This window comes from Symphalangus syndactylus, chromosome Y (genome assembly GCF_028878055.3).
Source record: "Symphalangus syndactylus isolate Jambi chromosome Y, NHGRI_mSymSyn1-v2.1_pri, whole genome shotgun sequence".
In the NCBI taxonomy this organism is placed as follows: Eukaryota; Metazoa; Chordata; class Mammalia; order Primates; family Hylobatidae; genus Symphalangus; species Symphalangus syndactylus.
The window spans coordinates 589,470-610,871 of record NC_072448.2 but is presented as its reverse complement, the minus strand read 5'-3'; positions in this window follow the sequence as shown (position 1 = coordinate 610,871).

Here is a 21,402-nt window from a genome sequence, read left to right as displayed (position 1 = left end):
TAGCGCTAAGTGGGTAATAGTGGAAAAAAGAATATGTTCAAATATAAACTACACAGAAGCATTGTATGAAACTTCTTTCTGTTCTGTTCATTCAACTAACAGAGTTGAAGCTTACTTTTGATTGAGCCATTCTGAAACACTCTTTCTGTAGAAACTGCAATTGGACATTCTGAGCGCTAGGAGGCCTATATTGGGAAAAAGAATGTCTACAAATAAAAACTACACAGAAGAATTGTGTGAAACTTCTTTCTGTTCTGTTTGTTCAACTAAAAGAGTTGAACCTTAGTTTTGATTGAGCCGTTCTGAAACACTCTTTCTGTAGAAAATGCAAGTGGAGATTCGGAGCGCTAAGAGGGTAATAGTGGAAAAAGGAATGTCTCCAAATATAAACTATACAGAATCATTCTGTGAAACTTCTTTCTGATCTGTGCATTCAGCTAACAGAGTTAAACCATACTTTTGATTGAGCAGATCTGAACACTCTTTCTGTAGAAAATGCAACTGGACATTTGGAGCGCTAAGAGAATAGTAGTGGAAAAAGGAATATATTCAAATATAAACTACACAGAAGCATTCTGTGAAACTTCTTCCTGATCTGAGCATTCAGCTAACAGAGTTAAACCATACTTTTGATTGAGCAGTTTTGAAACACTCTGTCTGTAGAAAATGCAACTGGACATTCGTAGCGCTAAGTGGGTAATAGTGGAAAAAAGAATATGTTCAAATATAAACTACACAGAAGCATTGTATGAAACTTCTTTCTGTTCTGTTCATTCAACTAACAGAGTTGAACCTTACTTTTGATTGAGCCGTTCTGAAACACTCTTTCTGTAGAAACTGCAATTGGACATTCTGAGCGCTAGGAGGCCTATATTGGGAAAAAGAATGTCTACAAATAAAAACTACACAGGAGAATTGTGTGAAACTTCTTTCTGTTCTGTTTGTTCAACTAAAAGAGTTGAACCTTAGTTTTGATTGAGCCGTTCTGAAACACTCTTTCTGTAGAAAATGCAAGTGGAGATTCGGAGCGCTAAGAGGGTAATAGTGGAAAAAGGAATGTCTCCAAATATAAACTATACAGAATCATTCTGTGAAAATTCTTTCTGATCTGTGCATTCAGCTAACAGAGTTAAACCATACTTTTGATTAAGCAGATCTGAACACTCTTTCTGTAGAAAATGCAACTGGACATTTGGAGCGCTAAGAGAGTAGTAGTGGAAAAAGGAATATATTCAAATATAAACTACACAGAAGCATTCTGTGAAACTTCTTTCTGATCTGAGCATTCAGCTAACAGAGATAAACCATACTTTTGATTGAGCAGTTTTGAAACACTCTGTCTGTAGAAAATGCAACTGGACATTCGTAGCGCTAAGTGGGTAATAGTGGAAAAAAGAATATGTTCAAATATAAACTACACAGAAGCATTGTATGAAACTTCTTTCTGTTCTGTGCATTCAACTAACAGAGTTGAACCTTACTTTTGATTGAGCCTTTCTGAAACACTCTTTCTGTAGAAACTGCAATTGGACATTCTGAGCGCTAAGAGACCTCTATTGGGAAAAATAATATCTTCAAATAAAAACTACACAGAAGCATTGTGTGAAACTTATTTCTGATATGTTCATTAAGCTAACAGAGTTAAACCATACTTTTGATTGCGCAGTTCTGAACACTCTTTCTGTAGAAAATGCAAGTGGACATTCGGAGCGCTAAGAGGGTAATAGTGGAAAAAGGAATGTCTTCAAATATAAACTACACAGAATCATTCGGTGAAACTTCTTTCTGATCTGTGCATTCAGCTAACAGAGTTAAACCATACTTTTGATTGAGCAGATCTGAACACTCTTTCTGTAGAAAATGCAACTGGACATTTGGAGCGCTAAGAGGGTAGTAGTGGAAAAAGGAATATATTCAAATATAAACTACACAGAAGCATTCTGTGAAACTTCTTTCTGATCTGAGCATTCAGCTAACAGAGTTAAACCATACTTTTGATTGAGCAGTTTTGAAACACTCTGTCTGTAGAAAATGCAACTGGACATTCGTAGCGCTAAGTGGGTAATAGTGGAAAAAAGAATATGTTCAAATATAAACTACACAGAAGCATTGTATGAAACTTCTTTCTGTTCTGTGCATTCAACTAACAGAGTTGAACCTTACTTTTGATTGAGCCTTTCTGAAACACTCTTTCTGTAGAAACTGCAATTGGACATTCTGAGCGCTAAGAGGCCTCTATTGGGAAAAATAATATCTTCAAATAAAAACTACACAGAAGCATTGTGTGAAACTTATTTCTGATATGTTCATTAAGCTAACAGAGTTAAACCATACTTTTGATTGCGCAGTTCTGAACACTCTTTCTGTAGAAAATGCAAGTGGACATTCGGAGCGCTAAGAGGGTAATAGTGGAAAAAGGAATATATTCAAATATAAACTACACAGTAGCATTCTGTGAAAATTCTTTCTGTTCTGTGCATTCAACTAACAGAGTTGAACCTTACTTTTGATTGAGCCGTTCTGAAACACTCTTTCTGTAGAAACTGCAATTGGACATGCTAAGCGCTAAGAGGCCTACATTGGGAAACAGAATATCTTCAAATAAAAACTACACAGATGCATTCTGTGAAACTTATTTCTGATCTGTAAATTCAGTTAACAGAGATAAAAACATATTTTTGATTGAGCAGTTATGAAACACTCTTTTTGTAGAAAATGCAAGTGGAGATTCGGAGCGCTAAGAGGGTACTAGTGGAAAAAGGAATGTCTTCAAATATAAACTACACAAAATCATTCGGTGAAACTTCTTTCTGATCTGTGCATTCAGCTAACAGAGTTAAACCATACTTTTGATTGAGCAGATCTGAACACTCTTTCTGTAGAAAATGCAACTGGACATTTGGAGCGCTAAGAGCGTAGTAGTGGAAAAAGGAATATATTCAAATATAAACTACACAGAAGCATTCTGTGAAACTTCTTTCTGATCTGAGCATTCAGCTAACAGAGTTAAACCATACTTTTGATTGAGCAGTTTTGAAACACTCTGTCTGTAGAAAATGCAACTGGACATTCGTAGCGCTAAGTGGGTAATAGTGGAAAAAAGAATATGTTCAAATATAAACTACACAGAAGCATTGTATGAAACTTCTTTCTGTTCTGTTCATTCAACTAACAGAGTTGAAGCTTACTTTTGATTGAGCCATTCTGAAACACTCTTTCTGTAGAAACTGCAATTGGACATTCTGAGCGCTAGGAGGCCTATATTGGGAAAAAGAATGTCTACAAATAAAAACTACACAGAAGAATTGTGTGAAACTTCTTTCTGTTCTGTTTGTTCAACTAAAAGAGTTGAACCTTAGTTTTGATTGAGCCGTTCTGAAACACTCTTTCTGTAGAAAATGCAAGTGGAGATTCGGAGCGCTAAGAGGGTAATAGTGGAAAAAGGAATGTCTCCAAATATAAACTATACAGAATCATTCTGTGAAACTTCTTTCTGATCTGTGCATTCAGCTAACAGAGTTAAACCATACTTTTGATTGAGCAGATCTGAACACTCTTTCTGTAGAAAATGCAACTGGACATTTGGAGCGCTAAGAGAATAGTAGTGGAAAAAGGAATATATTCAAATATAAACTACACAGAAGCATTCTGTGAAACTTCTTCCTGATCTGAGCATTCAGCTAACAGAGTTAAACCATACTTTTGATTGAGCAGTTTTGAAACACTCTGTCTGTAGAAAATGCAACTGGACATTCGTAGCGCTAAGTGGGTAATAGTGGAAAAAAGAATATGTTCAAATATAAACTACACAGAAGCATTGTATGAAACTTCTTTCTGTTCTGTGCATTCAACTAACAGAGTTGAACCTTACTTTTGATTGAGCCTTTCTGAAACACTCTTTCTGTAGAAACTGCAATTGGACATTCTGAGCGCTAAGAGACCTCTATTGGGAAAAATAATATCTTCAAATAAAAACTACACAGAAGCATTGTGTGAAACTTATTTCTGATATGTTCATTAAGCTAACAGAGTTAAACCATACTTTTGATTGCGCAGTTCTGAACACTCTTTCTGTAGAAAATGCAAGTGGACATTCGGAGCGCTAAGAGGGTAATAGTGGAAAAAGGAATATATTCAAATATAAACTACACAGTAGCATTCTGTGAAAATTCTTTCTGTTCCGTGCATTCAACTAACAGAGTTGAACCTTACTTTTGATTGAGCCGTTCTGAAACACTCTTTCTGTAGAAACTGCAATTGGACATGCTAAGCGCTAAGATGCCTACATTGGGAAAAATAATATCTTCAAATAAAAACTACACAGATGCATTCTGTGAAACTTATTTCTGATCTGTAAATTCAGTTAACAGAGATAAAACATATTTTTGATTGAGCAGTTATGAAACACTCTTTTTGTAGAAAATGCAAGTGGAGATTCGGAGCGCTAAGAGGGTAATAGTTGAAAAAGGAATGTCTTCAAATATAAACTACACAGAATCATTCGGTGAAACTTCTTTCTGATCTGTGCATTCAGCTAACAGAGTTAAACCATACTTTTGATTGAGCAGATCTGAACACTCTTTCTGTAGAAAATGCAACTGGACATTTGGAGCGCTAAGAGGGTAGTAGTGGAAAAAGGAATATATTCAAATATAAACTACACAGAAGCATTCTGTGAAACTTCTTTCTGATCTGAGCATTCAGCTAACAGAGTTAAACCATACTTTTGATTGAGCAGTTTTGAAACACTCTGTCTGTAGAAAAAGCAACTGGACATTCGTAGCGCTAAGTGGGTAATAGTGGAAAAAAGAATATGTTCAAATATAAACTACACAGAAGCATTGTATGAAACTTCTTTCTGTTCTGTGCATTCAACTAACAGAGTTGAACCTTACTTTTGATTTAGCCGTTCTGAAACACTCTTTCTGTAGAAACTGCAATTGGACATTCTGAGCGCTAGGAGGCCTATATTGGGAAAAAGAATGTCTACAAATAAAAACTACACAGAAGAATTGTGTGAAACTTCTTTCTGTTCTGTTTGTTCAACTAAAAGAGTTGAACCTCAGTTTTGATTGAGCCGTTCTGAAACACTCTTTCTGTAGAAAATGCAAGTGGAGATTCGGAGCGCTAAGAGGGTAGTAGTGGAAAAAGGAATGTCTCCAAATATAAACTACACAGAATCATTCTGTGAATTTTCTTTCTGATCTGTGCATTCAGCTAACAGAATTAAACCATACTTTTGATTGAGCAGATCTGAACACTCTTTCTGTAGAAAATGCAACTGGACATTTGGAGCGCTAAGAGCGTAGTAGTGGAAAAAGGAATATATTCAAATATAAACTACACAGAAGCATTCTGTGAAACTTCTTTCTGATCTGAGCATTCAGCTAACAGAGTTAAACCATACTTTTGATTGAGCAGTTTTGAAACACTCTGTCTGTAGAAAATGCAACTGGACATTCGTAGCGCTAAGTGGGTAATAGTGGAAAAAAGGATATGTTCAAATATAAACTACACAGAAGCATTGTATGAAACTTCTTTCTGTTCTGTGCATTCAACTAACAGAGTTGAACCTTACTTTTGATTGAGCCTTTCTGAAACACTCTTTCTGTAGAAACTGCAATTGGACATTCTGAGCGCTAAGAGGCCTCTATTGGGAAAAATAATATCTTCAAATAAAAACTACACAGAAGCATTGTGTAAAACTTATTTCTGATATGTTCATTAAGCTAACAGAGTTAAACCATACTTTTGATTGCGCACTTCTGAACACTCTTTCTGTAGAAAATGCAAGTGGACATTCGGAGCGCTAAGAGGGTAATAGTGGAAAAAGGAATATATTCAAATATAAACTACACAGTAGCATTCTGTGAAAATTCTTTCTGTTCTGTGCATTCAACTAACAGAGTTGAACCTTACTTTTGATTGAGCCGTTCTGAAACACTCTTTCTGTAGAAACTGCAATTGGACATTCTAAGCGCTAAGAGGCCTACATTGGGAAAAAGAATATCTTCAAATAAAAACTACACAGATGCATTCTGTGAAACTTATTTCTGATCTGTAAATTCAGTTAACCGAGATAAAACATATTTTTGATTGAGCAGTTATGAAACACTCTTTTTGTAGAAAATGCAAGTGGAGATTCGGAGCGCTAAGAGGGTAATAGTTGAAAAAGGAATGTCTTCAAATATAAACTACAGAGAATCATTCGGTGAAACTTCTTTCTGATCTGTGCATTCAGCTAACAGAGTTAAACCATACTTTTGATTGAGCAGATCTGAACACTCTTTCTGTAGAAAATGCAACTGGACATTTGGAGCGCTAAGAGCGTAGTAGTGGAAAAAGGAATATATTCAAATATAAACTACACAGAAGCATTCTGTGAAACTTCTTTCTGATCTGAGCATTCAGCTAACAGAGTTAAACCATACTTTTGATTGAGCAGTTTTGAAACACTCTGTCTGTAGAAAATGCAACTGGACATTCGTAGCGCTAAGTGGGTAATAGTGGAAAAAAGAATATGTTCAAATATAAACTACACAGAAGCATTGTATGAAACCTCTTTCTGTTCTGTTCATTCAACTAACAGAGTTGAACCTTACTTTTGATTGAGCCGTTCTGAAACACTCTTTCTGTAGAAACTGCAATTGGACATTCTGAGCGCTAGGAGGCCTATATTGGGAAAAAGAATGTCTACAAATACAAACTACACAGAAGAATTGTGTGAAACTTCTTTCTGTTCTGTTTGTTCAACTAAAAGAGTTGAACCTTAGTTTTGATTGAGCCGTTCTGAAACACTCTTTCTGTAGAAAATGCAAGTGGAGATTCGGAGCGCTAAGAGGGTAATAGTGGAAAAAGGATTGTCTCCAAATATAAACTATACAGAATCATTCTGTGAAACTTCTTTCTGATCTGTGCATTCAGCTAACAGAGTTAAACCATACTTTTGATTGAGCAGATCTGAACACTCTTTCTGTAGAAAATGCAACTGGACATTTGGAGCGCTAAGAGCGTAGTAGTGGAAAAAGGAATATATTCAAATATAAACTACACAGAAGCATTCTGTGAAACTTCTTTCTGATCTGAGCATTCAGCTAACAGAGTTAAACCATACTTTTGATTGAGCAGTTTTGAAACACTCTGTCTGTAGAAAATGCAACTGGACATTCGTAGCGCTAAGTGGGTAATAGTGGAAAAAAGAATATGTTCAAATATAAACTACACAGAAGCATTGTATGAAACTTCTTTCTGTTCTGTGCATTCAACTAACAGAGTTGAACCTTACTTTTGATTGAGCCTTTCTGAAACACTCTTTCTGTAGAAACTGCAATTGGACATTCTGAGCGCTAAGAGGCCTCTATTGGGAAAAATAATATCTTCAAATAAAAACTACACAGAAGCATTGTGTAAAACTTATTTCTGATATGTTCATTAAGCTAACAGAGTTAAACCATACTTTTGATTGCGCAGTTCTGAACACTCTTTCTGTAGAAAATGCAAGTGGACATTCGGAGCGCTAAGAGGGTAATAGTGGAAAAAGGAATATATTCAAATATAAACTACACAGTAGCATTCTGTGAAAATTCTTTCTGTTCTGTGCATTCAACTAACAGAGTTGAACCTTACTTTTGATTGAGCCGTTCTGAAACACTCTTTCTGTAGAAACTGCAATTGGACATGCTAAGCGCTAAGAGGCCTACATTGGGAAAAAGAATATCTTCAAATAAAAACTACACAGATGCATTCTGTGAAACTTATTTCTGATCTGTAAATTCAGTTAACAGAGATAAAACATATTTTTGATTGAGCAGTTATGAAACACTCTTTTTGTAGAAAATGCAAGTGGAGATTCGGAGCGCTAAGAGGGTAATAGTTGAAAAAGGAATGTGTTCAAATATAAACTACACAGAATCATTCGGTGAAACTTCTTTCTGATCTGTGCATTCAGCTAACAGAGTTAAACCATACTTTTGATTGAGCAGATCTGAACACTCTTTCTGTAGAAAATGCAACTGGACATTTGGAGCGCTAAGAGGGTAGTAGTGGAAAAAGGAATATATACAAATATAAACTACACAGAAGCATTCTGTGAAACTTCTTTCTGATCTGAGCATTCAGCTAACAGAGTTAAACCATACTTTTGATTGAGCAGTTTTGAAACACTCTGTCTGTAGAAAAAGCAACTGGACATTCGTAGCGCTAAGTGGGTAATAGTGGAAAAAAGAATATGTTCAAATATAAACTACACAGAAGCATTGTATGAAACTTCTTTCTGTTCTGTGCATTCAACTAACAGAGTTGAACCTTACTTTTGATTTAGCCGTTCTGAAACACTCTTTCTGTAGAAACTGCAATTGGACATTCTGAGCGCTAAGAGGCCTATATTGGGAAAAAGAATGTCTACAAATAAAAACTACACAGAAGAATTGTGTGAAACTTCTTTCTGTTCTGTTTGTTCAACTAAAAGAGTTGAACATCAGTTTTGATTGAGCCGTTCTGAAACACTCTTTCTGTAGAAAATGCAAGTGGAGATTCGGAGCGCTAAGAGGTTAATAGTGGAAAAAGGAATGTCTCCAAATATAAACTACACAGAATCATTCTGTGAAACTTCTTTCTGATCTGTGCATTCAGCTAACAGAGTTAAAACATACTTTTGATTGAGCAGATCTGAACACTCTTTCTGTAGAAAATGCAACTGGACGTTTGGAGCGCTAAGAGCGTAGTAGTGGAAAAAGGAATATATTCAAATATAAACTACACAGAAGCATTCTGTGAAACTTCTTTCTGATCTGAGCATTCAGCTAACAGAGTTAAACCATACTTTTGATTGAGCAGTTTTGAAACACTCTGTCTGTAGAAAATGCAACTGGACATTCGTAGCGCTAAGTGGGTAATAGTGGAAAAAAGAATATGTTCAAATATAAACTACACAGAAGCATTGTATGAAATTTTTCTGTTCTGTGCATTCAACTAACAGTGTTGAACCTTACTTTTGATTGAGCCTTTCTGAAACACTCTTTCTGTAGAAACTGCAATTGGACATTCTGAGCGCTAAGAGGCCTCTATTGGGAAAAATAATATCTTCAAATAAAAACTACACAGAAGCATTGTGTAAAACTTATTTCTGATATGTTCATTAAGCTAACAGAGTTAAACCATACTTTTGATTGCGCACTTCTGAACACTCTTTCTGTAGAAAATGCAAGTGGACATTCGGAGCGCTAACAGGGTAATAGTGGAAAAAGGAATATATTCAAATATAAACTACACAGTAGCATTCTGTGAAAATTCTTTCTGTTCTGTGCATTCAACTAACAGAGTTGAACCTTACTTTTGATTGAGCCGTTCTGAAACACTCTTTCTGTAGAAACTGCAATTGGACATTCTAAGCGCTAAGAGGCCTACATTGGGAAAAAGAATATCTTCAAATAAAAACTACACAGATGCATTCTGTGAAACTTATTTCTGATCTGTAAATTCAGTTAACAGAGATAAAACATATTTTTGATTGAGCAGTTATGAAACACTCTTTTTGTAGAAAATGCAAGTGGAGATTCGGAGCGCTAAGAGGGTAATAGTTGAAAAAGGAATGTCTTCAAATATAAACTACAGAGAATCATTCGGTGAAACTTCTTTCTGATCTGTGCATTCAGCTAACAGAGTTAAACCATACTTTTGATTGAGCAGATCTGAACACTCTTTCTGTAGAAAATGCAACTGGACATTTGGAGCGCTAAGAGCGTAGTAGTGGAAAAAGGAATATATTCAAATATAAACTACACAGAAGCATTCTGTGAAACTTATTTCTGATCTGAGCATTCAGCTAACAGAGTTAAACCATACTTTTGATTGAGCAGTTTTGAAACACTCTGTCTGTAGAAAATGCAACTGGACATTCGTAGCGCTAAGTGGGTAATAGTGGAAAAAATAATATGTTCAAATATAAACTACACAGAAGCATTGTATGAAACTTCTTTCTGTTCTGTTCATTCAACTAACAGAGTTGAACCTTATTTTTGATTGAGCCGTTCTGAAACACTCTTTCTGTAGAAACTGCAATTGGACATTCTGAGCGCTAGGAGGCCTATATTGGGAAAAAGAATGTCTACAAATAAAAACTACACAGAAGAATTGTGTGAAACTTCTTTCTGTTCTGTTTGTTCAACTAAAAGAGTTGAACCTTAGTTTTGATTGAGCCGTTCTGAAACACTCTTTCTGTAGAAAATGCAAGTGGAGATTCGGAGCGCTAAGAGGGTAATAGTGGAAAAAGGATTGTCTCCAAATATAAACTATACAGAATCATTCTGTGAAACTTCTTTCTGATCTGTGCATTCAGCTAACAGAGTTAAACCATACTTTTGATTGAGCAGATCTGAACACTCTTTCTGTAGAAAATGCAACTGGACATTTGGAGCGCTAAGAGCGTAGTAGTGGAAAAAGGAATATATTCAAATATAAACTACACAGAAGCATTCTGTGAAACTTCTTTCTGATCTGAGCATTCAGCTAACAGAGTTAAACCATACTTTTGATTGAGCAGTTTTGAAACACTCTGTCTGTAGAAAATGCAACTGGACATTCGTAGCGCTAAGTGGGTAATAGTGGAAAAAAGAATATGTTCAAATATAAACTACACAGAAGCATTGTATGAAACTTCTTTCTGTTCTGTGCATTCAACTAACAGAGTTGAACCTTACTTTTGATTGAGCCTTTCTGAAACACTCTTTCTGTAGAAACTGCAATTGGACATTCTGAGCGCTAAGAGGCCTCTATTGGGAAAAATAATATCTTCAAATAAAAACTACACAGAAGCATTGTGTAAAACTTATTTCCGATATGTTCATTAAGCTAACAGAGTTAAACCATACTTTTGATTGCGCAGTTCTGAACACTCTTTCTGTAGAAAATGCAAGTGGACATTCGGAGCGCTAAGAGGGTAATAGTGGAAAAAGGAATATATTCAAATATAAACTACACAGTAGCATTCTGTGAAAATTCTTTCTGTTCTGTGCATTCAACTAACAGAGTTGAACCTTACTTTTGATTGAGCCGTTCTGAAACACTCTTTCTGTAGAAACTGCAATTGGACATGCTAAGCGCTAAGAGGCCTACATTGGGAAAAAGAATATCTTCAAATAAAAACTACACAGATGCATTCTGTGAAACTTATTTCTGATCTGTAAATTCAGTTAACAGAGATAAAACATATTTTTGATTGAGCAGTTATGAAACACTCTTTTTGTAGAAAATGCAAGTGGAGATTCGGAGCGCTAAGAGGGTAATAGTTGAAAAAGGAATGTGTTCAAATATAAACTACACAGAATCATTCGGTGAAACTTCTTTCTGATCTGTGCATTCAGCTAACAGAGTTAAACCATACTTTTGATTGAGCAGATCTGAACACTCTTTCTGTAGAAAATGCAACTGGACATTTGGAGCGCTAAGAGGGTAGTAGTGGAAAAAGGAATATATACAAATATAAACTACACAGAAGCATTCTGTGAAACTTCTTTCTGATCTGAGCATTCAGCTAACAGAGTTAAACCATACTTTTGATTGAGCAGTTTTGAAACACTCTGTCTGTAGAAAAAGCAACTGGACATTCGTAGCGCTAAGTGGGTAATAGTGGAAAAAAGAATATGTTCAAATATAAACTACACAGAAGCATTGTATGAAACTTCTTTCTGTTCTGTGCATTCAACTAACAGAGTTGAACCTTACTTTTGATTTAGCCGTTCTGAAACACTCTTTCTGTAGAAACTGCAATTGGACATTCTGAGCGCTAAGAGGCCTATATTGGGAAAAAGAATGTCTACAAATAAAAACTACACAGAAGAATTGTGTGAAACTTCTTTCTGTTCTGTTTGTTCAACTAAAAGAGTTGAACATCAGTTTTGATTGAGCCGTTCTGAAACACTCTTTCTGTAGAAAATGCAAGTGGAGATTCGGAGCGCTAAGAGGTTAATAGTGGAAAAAGGAATGTCTCCAAATATAAACTACACAGAATCATTCTGTGAAACTTCTTTCTGATCTGTGCATTCAGCTAACAGAGTTAAAACATACTTTTGATTGAGCAGATCTGAACACTCTTTCTGTAGAAAATGCAACTGGACGTTTGGAGCGCTAAGAGCGTAGTAGTGGAAAAAGGAATATATTCAAATATAAACTACACAGAAGCATTCTGTGAAACTTCTTTCTGATCTGAGCATTCAGCTAACAGAGTTAAACCATACTTTTGATTGAGCAGTTTTGAAACACTCTGTCTGTAGAAAATGCAACTGGACATTCGTAGCGCTAAGTGGGTAATAGTGGAAAAAAGAATATGTTCAAATATAAACTACACAGAAGCATTGTATGAAATTTTTCTGTTCTGTGCATTCAACTAACAGTGTTGAACCTTACTTTTGATTGAGCCTTTCTGAAACACTCTTTCTGTAGAAACTGCAATTGGACATTCTGAGCGCTAAGAGGCCTCTATTGGGAAAAATAATATCTTCAAATAAAAACTACACAGAAGCATTGTGTAAAACTTATTTCTGATATGTTCATTAAGCTAACAGAGTTAAACCATACTTTTGATTGCGCACTTCTGAACACTCTTTCTGTAGAAAATGCAAGTGGACATTCGGAGCGCTAACAGGGTAATAGTGGAAAAAGGAATATATTCAAATATAAACTACACAGTAGCATTCTGTGAAAATTCTTTCTGTTCTGTGCATTCAACTAACAGAGTTGAACCTTACTTTTGATTGAGCCGTTCTGAAACACTCTTTCTGTAGAAACTGCAATTGGACATTCTAAGCGCTAAGAGGCCTACATTGGGAAAAAGAATATCTTCAAATAAAAACTACACAGATGCATTCTGTGAAACTTATTTCTGATCTGTAAATTCAGTTAACAGAGATAAAACATATTTTTGATTGAGCAGTTATGAAACACTCTTTTTGTAGAAAATGCAAGTGGAGATTCGGAGCGCTAAGAGGGTAATAGTTGAAAAAGGAATGTCTTCAAATATAAACTACAGAGAATCATTCGGTGAAACTTCTTTCTGATCTGTGCATTCAGCTAACAGAGTTAAACCATACTTTTGATTGAGCAGATCTGAACACTCTTTCTGTAGAAAATGCAACTGGACATTTGGAGCGCTAAGAGCGTAGTAGTGGAAAAAGGAATATATTCAAATATAAACTACACAGAAGCATTCTGTGAAACTTATTTCTGATCTGAGCATTCAGCTAACAGAGTTAAACCATACTTTTGATTGAGCAGTTTTGAAACACTCTGTCTGTAGAAAATGCAACTGGACATTCGTAGCGCTAAGTGGGTAATAGTGGAAAAAATAATATGTTCAAATATAAACTACACAGAAGCATTGTATGAAACTTCTTTCTGTTCTGTTCATTCAACTAACAGAGTTGAACCTTACTTTTGATTGAGCCGTTCTGAAACACTCTTTCTGTAGAAACTGCAATTGGACATTCTGAGCGCTAGGAGGCCTATATTGGGAAAAAGAATGTCTACAAATAAAAACTACACAGAAGAATTGTGTGAAACTTCTTTCTGTTCTGTTTGTTCAACTAAAAGAGTTGAACCTTAGTTTTGATTGAGCCGTTCTGAAACACTCTTTCTGTAGAAAATGCAAGTGGAGATTCGGAGCGCTAAGAGGGTAATAGTGGAAAAAGGATTGTCTCCAAATATAAACTATACAGAATCATTCTGTGAAACTTCTTTCTGATCTGTGCATTCAGCTAACAGAGTTAAACCATACTTTTGATTGAGCAGATCTGAACACTCTTTCTGTAGAAAATGCAACTGGACATTTGGAGCGCTAAGAGCGTAGTAGTGGAAAAAGGAATATATTCAAATATAAACTACACAGAAGCATTCTGTGAAACTTCTTTCTGATCTGAGCATTCAGCTAACAGAGTTAAACCATACTTTTGATTGAGCAGTTTTGAAACACTCTGTCTGTAGAAAATGCAACTGGACATTCGTAGCGCTAAGTGGGTAATAGTGGAAAAAAGAATATGTTCAAATATAAACTACACAGAAGCATTGTATGAAACTTCTTTCTGTTCTGTGCATTCAACTAACAGAGTTGAACCTTACTTTTGATTGAGCCTTTCTGAAACACTCTTTCTGTAGAAACTGCAATTGGACATTCTGAGCGCTAAGAGGCCTCTATTGGGAAAAATAATATCTTCAAATAAAAACTACACAGAAGCATTGTGTAAAACTTATTTCCGATATGTTCATTAAGCTAACAGAGTTAAACCATACTTTTGATTGCGCAGTTCTGAACACTCTTTCTGTAGAAAATGCAAGTGGACATTCGGAGCGCTAAGAGGGTAATAGTGGAAAAAGGAATATATTCAAATATAAACTACACAGTAGCATTCTGTGAAAATTCTTTCTGTTCTGTGCATTCAACTAACAGAGTTGAACCTTACTTTTGATTGAGCCGTTCTGAAACACTCTTTCTGTAGAAACTGCAATTGGACATGCTAAGCGCTAAGAGGCCTACATTGGGAAAAAGAATATCTTCAAATAAAAACTACACAGATGCATTCTGTGAAACTTATTTCTGATCTGTAAATTCAGTTAACAGAGATAAAACATATTTTTGATTGAGCAGTTATGAAACACTCTTTTTGTAGAAAATGCAAGTGGAGATTCGGAGCGCTAAGAGGGTAATAGTTGAAAAAGGAATGTCTTCAAATATAAACTACACAGAATCATTCGGTGAAACTTCTTTCTGATCTGTGCATTCAGCTAACAGAGTTAAACCATACTTTTGATTGAGCAGATCTGAACACTCTTTCTGTAGAAAATGCAACTGGACATTTGGAGCGCTAAGAGGTTAGTAGTGGAAAAAGGAATATATACAAATATAAACTACACAGAAGCATTCTGTGAAACTTCTTTCTGATCTGAGCATTCAGCTAACAGAGTTAAACCATACTTTTGATTGAGCAGTTTTGAAACACTCTGTCTGTAGAAAAAGCAACTGGACATTCGTAGCGCTAAGTGGGTAATAGTGGAAAAAAGAATATGTTCAAATATAAACTACACAGAAGCATTGTATGAAACTTCTTTCTGTTCTGTGCATTCAACTAACAGAGTTGAACCTTACTTTTGATTTAGCCGTTCTGAAACACTCTTTCTGTAGAAACTGCAATTGGACATTCTGAGCGCTAAGAGGCCTATATTGGGAAAAAGAATGTCTACAAATAAAAACTACACAGAAGAATTGTGTGAAACTTCTTTCTGTTCTGTTTGTTCAACTAAAAGAGTTGAACCTCAGTTTTGATTGAGCCGTTCTGAAACACTCTTTCTGTAGAAAATGCAAGTGGAGATTCGGAGCGCTAAGAGGGTAATAGTGGAAAAAGGAATGTCTCCAAATATAAACTACACAGAATCATTCTGTGAAACTTCTTTCTGATCTGTGCATTCAGCTAACAGAGTTAAAACATACTTTTGATTGAGCAGATCTGAACACTCTTTCTGTAGAAAATGCAACTGGACATTTGGAGCGCTAAGAGCGTAGTAGTGGAAAAAGGAATATATTCAAATATAAACTACACAGAAGCATTCTGTGAAACTTCTTTCTGATCTGAGCATTCAGCTAACAGAGTTAAACCATACTTTTGATTGAGCAGTTTTGAAACACTCTGTCTGTAGAAAATGCAACTGGACATTCGTAGCGCTAAGTGGGTAATAGTGGAAAAAAGAATATGTTCAAATATAAACTACACAGAAGCTTTGTATGAAACTTCTTTCTGTTCTGTGCATTCAACTAACAGAGTTGAACCTTACTTTTGATTGAGCCTTTCTGAAACACTCTTTCTGTAGAAACTGAAATTGGACATTCTGAGCGCTAAGAGGCCTCTATTGGGAAAAATAATATCTTCAAATAAAAACTACACAGAAGCATTGTGTAAAACTTATTTCTGATATGTTCATTAAGCTAACAGAGTTAAACCATACTTTTGATTGCGCACTTCTGAACACTCTTTCTGTAGAAAATGCAAGTGGACATTCGGAGCGCTAAGAGGGTAATAGTGGAAAAAGGAATATATTCAAATATAAACTACACAGTAGCATTCTGTGAAAATTCTTTCTGTTCTGTGCATTCAACTAACAGAGTTGAACCTTACTTTTGATTGAGCCGTTCTGAAACACTCTTTCTGTAGAAACTGCAATTGGACATTCTAAGCGCTAAGAGGCCTACATTGGGAAAAAGAATATCTTCAAATAAAAACTACACAGATGCATTCTGTGAAACTTATTTCTGATCTGTAAATTCAGTTAACAGAGATAAAACATATTTTTGATTGAGCAGTTATGAAACACTCTTTTTGTAGAAAATGCAAGTGGAGATTCGGAGCGCTAAGAGGGTAATAGTTGAAAAAGGAATGTCTTCAAATATAAACTACAGAGAATCATTCGGTGAAACTTCTTTCTGATCTGTGCATTCAGCTAACAGAGTTAAACCATACTTTTGATTGAGCAGATCTGAACACTCTTTCTGTAGAAAATGCAACTGGACATTTGGAGCGCTAAGAGCGTAGTAGTGGAAAAAGGAATATATTCAAATATAAACTACACAGAAGCATTCTGTGAAACTTCTTTCTGATCTGAGCATTCAGCTAACAGAGTTAAACCATACTTTTGATTGAGCAGTTTTGAAACACTCTGTCTGTAGAAAATGCAACTGGACATTCGTAGCGCTAAGTGGGTAATAGTGGAAAAAATAATATGTTCAAATATAAACTACACAGAAGCATTGTATGAAACTTCTTTCTGTTCTGTTCATTCAACTAACAGAGTAGAACCTAACTTTTGATTGAGCCGTTCTGAAACACTCTTTCTGTAGAAACTGCAATTGGACATTCTGAGCGCTAGGAGGCCTATATTGGGAAAAAGAATGTCTACAAATAAAAACTACACAGAAGAATTGTGTGAAACTTCTTTCTGTTCTGTTTGTTCAACTAAAAGAGTTGAACCTTAGTTTTGATTGAGCCGTTCTGAAACACTCTTTCTGTAGAAAATGCAAGTGGAGATTCGGAGCGCTAAGAGGGTAATAGTGGAAAAAGGAATGTCTCCAAATATAAACTATACAGAATCATTCTGTGAAACTTCTTTCTGATCTGTGCATTCAGCTAACAGAGTTAAACCATACATTTGATTGAGCAGATCTGAACACTCTTTCTGTAGAAAATGCAACTGGACATTTGGAGCGCTAAGAGAGTAGTAGTGGAAAAAGGAATATATTCAAATATAAACTACACAGAAGCATTCTGTGAAACTTCTTTCTGATCTGAGCATTCAGCTAACAGAGTTAAACCATACTTTTGATTGAGCAGATTTGAAACACTCTGTCTGTAGAAAATGCAACTGGACATTCGTAGTGCTAAGTGGGTAATAGTGGAAAAAAGAATATGTTCAAATATAAACTACACAGAAGCATTGTATGAAACTTCTTTCTGTTCTGTGCATTCAACTAACAGAGTTGAACCTTACTTTTGATTGAGCCGTTCTGAAACACTCTTTCTGTAGAAACTGCAATTGGACATTCTGAGCGCTAAGAGGCCTATATTGGGAAAAAGAATGTCTACAAATAAAAACTACACAGAAGAATTGTGTGAAACTTCTTTCTGTTGTGTTTGTACAGCTAAAAGAGTTGAACCTCAGTTTTGATTGAGCCGTTCTGAAACACTCTTTCTGTAGAAAATGCAAGTGGAGATTCGGAGCACTAAGAGGGTAATAGAGGAAAAAGGAATGTCTCCAAATATAAACTACACAGAATCATTCTGTGAAACTTCTTTCTGATCTGTGCATTCAGCTAACAGAGTTAAAACATACTTTTGATTGAGCAGATCTGAACACTCTTTCTGTAGAAAATGCAACTGGACATTTGGAGCGCTAAGAGAGTAGTAATGGAAAAAGGAATATATTCAAATATAAACTACACAGAAGAATTCTGTGAAACTTCTTTCTGATCTGAGCATTCAGCTAACAGATTTAAACCATACTTTTGATTGAGCAGTTTTGAAACACTCTGTCTGTAGAAAATGCAACTGGACATTCGTAGCGCTAAGTGGGTAATAGTGGAAAAAAGAATATGTTCAAATATAAACTACACAGAAGCATTGTATGAAACTTCTTTCTGTTCTGTGCATTCAACTAACAGAGTTGAACCTTACTTTTGATTGAGCCTTTCTGAAACACTCTTTCTGTAGAAACTGCATTTGGACATTCTGAGCGCTAAGAGGCCTCTATTTGGAAAAATAATATCTTCAAATAAAAACTACACAGAAGCATTGTGTGAAACTTATTTCTGATATGTTCATTAAGCTAACAGAGTTAAACCATAGTTTTGAATGCGCAGTTCTGAACACTCTTTCTGTAGAAAATGCAAGTGGACATTCGGAGCGCTAAGAGGGTAATAGTGGAAAAAGAAATATATTCAAATATAAACTACACAGTAGCATTCTGTGAAAATTCTTTCTGTTCTGTGCATTCAACTAACAGAGTTGAACCTTACTTTTGATTGAGCCGTTCTGAAACACTCTTTCTGTAGAAACTGCAATTGGACATGCTAAGCGCTAAGAGGCCTACATTGGGAAAAAGAATATCTTCAAATAAAAACTACACAGATGCATTCTGTGAAACATATTTCTGATCTGTAAATTCAGTTAACAGAGATAAAACATATTTTTGATTGAGCAGTTATGAAACACTCTTTTTGTAGAAAATGCAAGTGGAGATTCGGAGCGCTAAGAGGGTACTAGTGGAAAAAGGAATGTCTTCAAATATAAACTACACAGAATCATTCGGTGAAACTTCTTTCTGATCTGTGCATTCAGCTAACAGAGTTAAACCATACTTTTGATTGAGCAGATCTGTACACTCTTTCTGTAGAAAATGCAACTGGACATTTGGAGCGCTAAGAGCGTAGTAGTGGAAAAAGGAATATATTCAAATATAAACTACACAGAAGCATTCTGTGAAACTTATTTCTGATCTGAGCATTCAGCTAACAGAGTTAAACCATACTTTTGATTGAGCAGTTTTGAAACACTCTGTCTGTAGAAAATGCAACTGGACATTCGTAGCGCTAAGTGGGTAATAGTGGAAAAAAGAATATGTTCAAATATAAACTACACAGAAGCATTGTATGAAACTTCTTTCTGTTCTGTGCATTCAACTAACAGAGTTGAACCTTACTTTTGATTGAGCCGTTATGAAACACTCTTTCTGTAGAAACTGCAATTGGACATTCTGAGCGCTAAGAGGCCTATATTGGGAAAAAGAATGTCTACAAATAAAAACTACACAGTAGAATTGTGTGAAACATCTTTCTGTTCTGTTTGTTCAACTAAAAGAGTTGAACCTCAGTTTTGATTGAGCCGTTCTGAAACACTCTTTCTGTAGAAAATGCAAGTGGAGATTCGGAGCGCTAAGAGGGTAATAGTGGAAAAAGGAATGTCTCCAAATATAAACTATACAGAATCATTCTGTGAAACTTCTTTCTGATCTGTGCATTCAGCTAACAGAGTTAAACCATACATTTGATTGAGCAGATCTGAACACTCTTTCTGTAGAAAATGCAACTGGACATTTGGAGCGCTAAGAGAGTAGTAGTGGAAAAAGGAATATATTCAAATATAAACTACACAGAAGCATTCTGTGAAACTTCTTTCTGATCTGAGCATTCAGCTAACAGAGTTAAACCATACTTTTGATTGAGCAGATTTGAAACACTCTGTCTGTAGAAAATGCAACTGGACATTCGTAGTGCTAAGTGGGTAATAGTGGAAAAAAGAATATGTTCAAATATAAACTACACAGAAGCATTGTATGAAACTTCTTTCTGTTCTGTGCATTCAACTAACAGAGTTGAACCTTACTTTTGATTGAGCCTTTCTGAAACACTCTTTCTGTAGAAACTGCAATTGGACATTCTGAGCGCTAAGAGACATCTATTGGGAAAAATAATATCTTCAAATAAAAACTACACAGAAGCATTGTGTGAAACTTATTTCTGATATGTTCATTAAGCTAACAGAGTTAAACCATACTTTTGATTGCGCAGTTCTGAACACTCTTTCTGTAGAAAATGCAAGTGGACATTCGGAGCGCTAAGAGGGTAATAGTGGAAAAAGGAATATATTCAAATATAAACTACACAGTAGCATTCTGTGAAAATACTTTCTGTTCTGTGCATTCAACTAACAGAGTTGAACCTTACTTTTGATTGAGCCGTTCTGAAACACTCTTTCTGTAGAAACTGCAATAGGACATGCTAAGCGCTAAGAGGCCTACATTGGGAAAAAGAATATCTTCAAATAAAAACTACACAGATGCATTCTGTGAAACTTATTTCTGATCGGTAAATTCAGTTAACAGAGATAAAACATATTTTTGATTGAGCAGTTATGAAACACTCTTTTTGTAGAAAATGCAAGTGGAGATTCGGAGCGCTAAGAGGGTAATAGTGGAAAAAGGAATGTCTTCAAATATAAACTACACAGAATCATTCGGTGAAACTTCTTTCTGATCTGTGCATTCAGCTAACAGAGTTAAACCATACTTTTGATTGAGCAGATCTGAACACTCTTTCTGTAGAAAATGCAACTGGACATTTGGAGCGCTAAGAGAGTAGTGGTGGAAAAAGGAATATATTCAAATATAAACTACACAGAAGCATTCTGTGAAACTTCTTTCTGATCTGAGCATTCAGCTAACAGAGTTAAACCATACTTTTGATTGAGCAGTTTTGAAACACTCTGTCTGTAGAAAATGCAACTGGACATTCGTAGCGCTAAGTGGGTAATAGTGGAAAAAAGAATATGTTCAAATATAAACTACACAGAAGCATTGTATGAAACTTCTTTCTGTTCTGTGCATTCAACTAACAGAGTTGAACCTTACTTTTGATTGAGCCGTTCTGAAACACTCTTTCTGTAGAAACTGCAATTGGACATTCTGAGCGCTAAGAGGCCTATATTGGGAAAAAGAATGTCTACAAATAAAAACTACACAGAAGAATTGTGTGAAACTTCTTTCTGTTGTGTTTGTACAGCTAAAAGAGTTGAACCTCAGTTTTGATTGAGCCGTTCTGAAACACTCTTTCTGTAGAAAATGCAAGTGGAGATTCGGAGCACTAAGAGGGTAATAGAGGAAAAAGGAATGTCTCCAAATATAAACTACACAGAATCATTCTGTGAAACTTCTTTCTGATCTGTGCATTCAGCTAACAGAGTTAAACCATACTTTTGATTGAGCAGATCTGAACACTCTTTCTGTAGAAAATGCAACTGGACATTTGGAGCGCTAAGAGAGTAGTAATGGAAAAAGGAATATATTCAAATATAAACTACACAGAAGCATTATGTG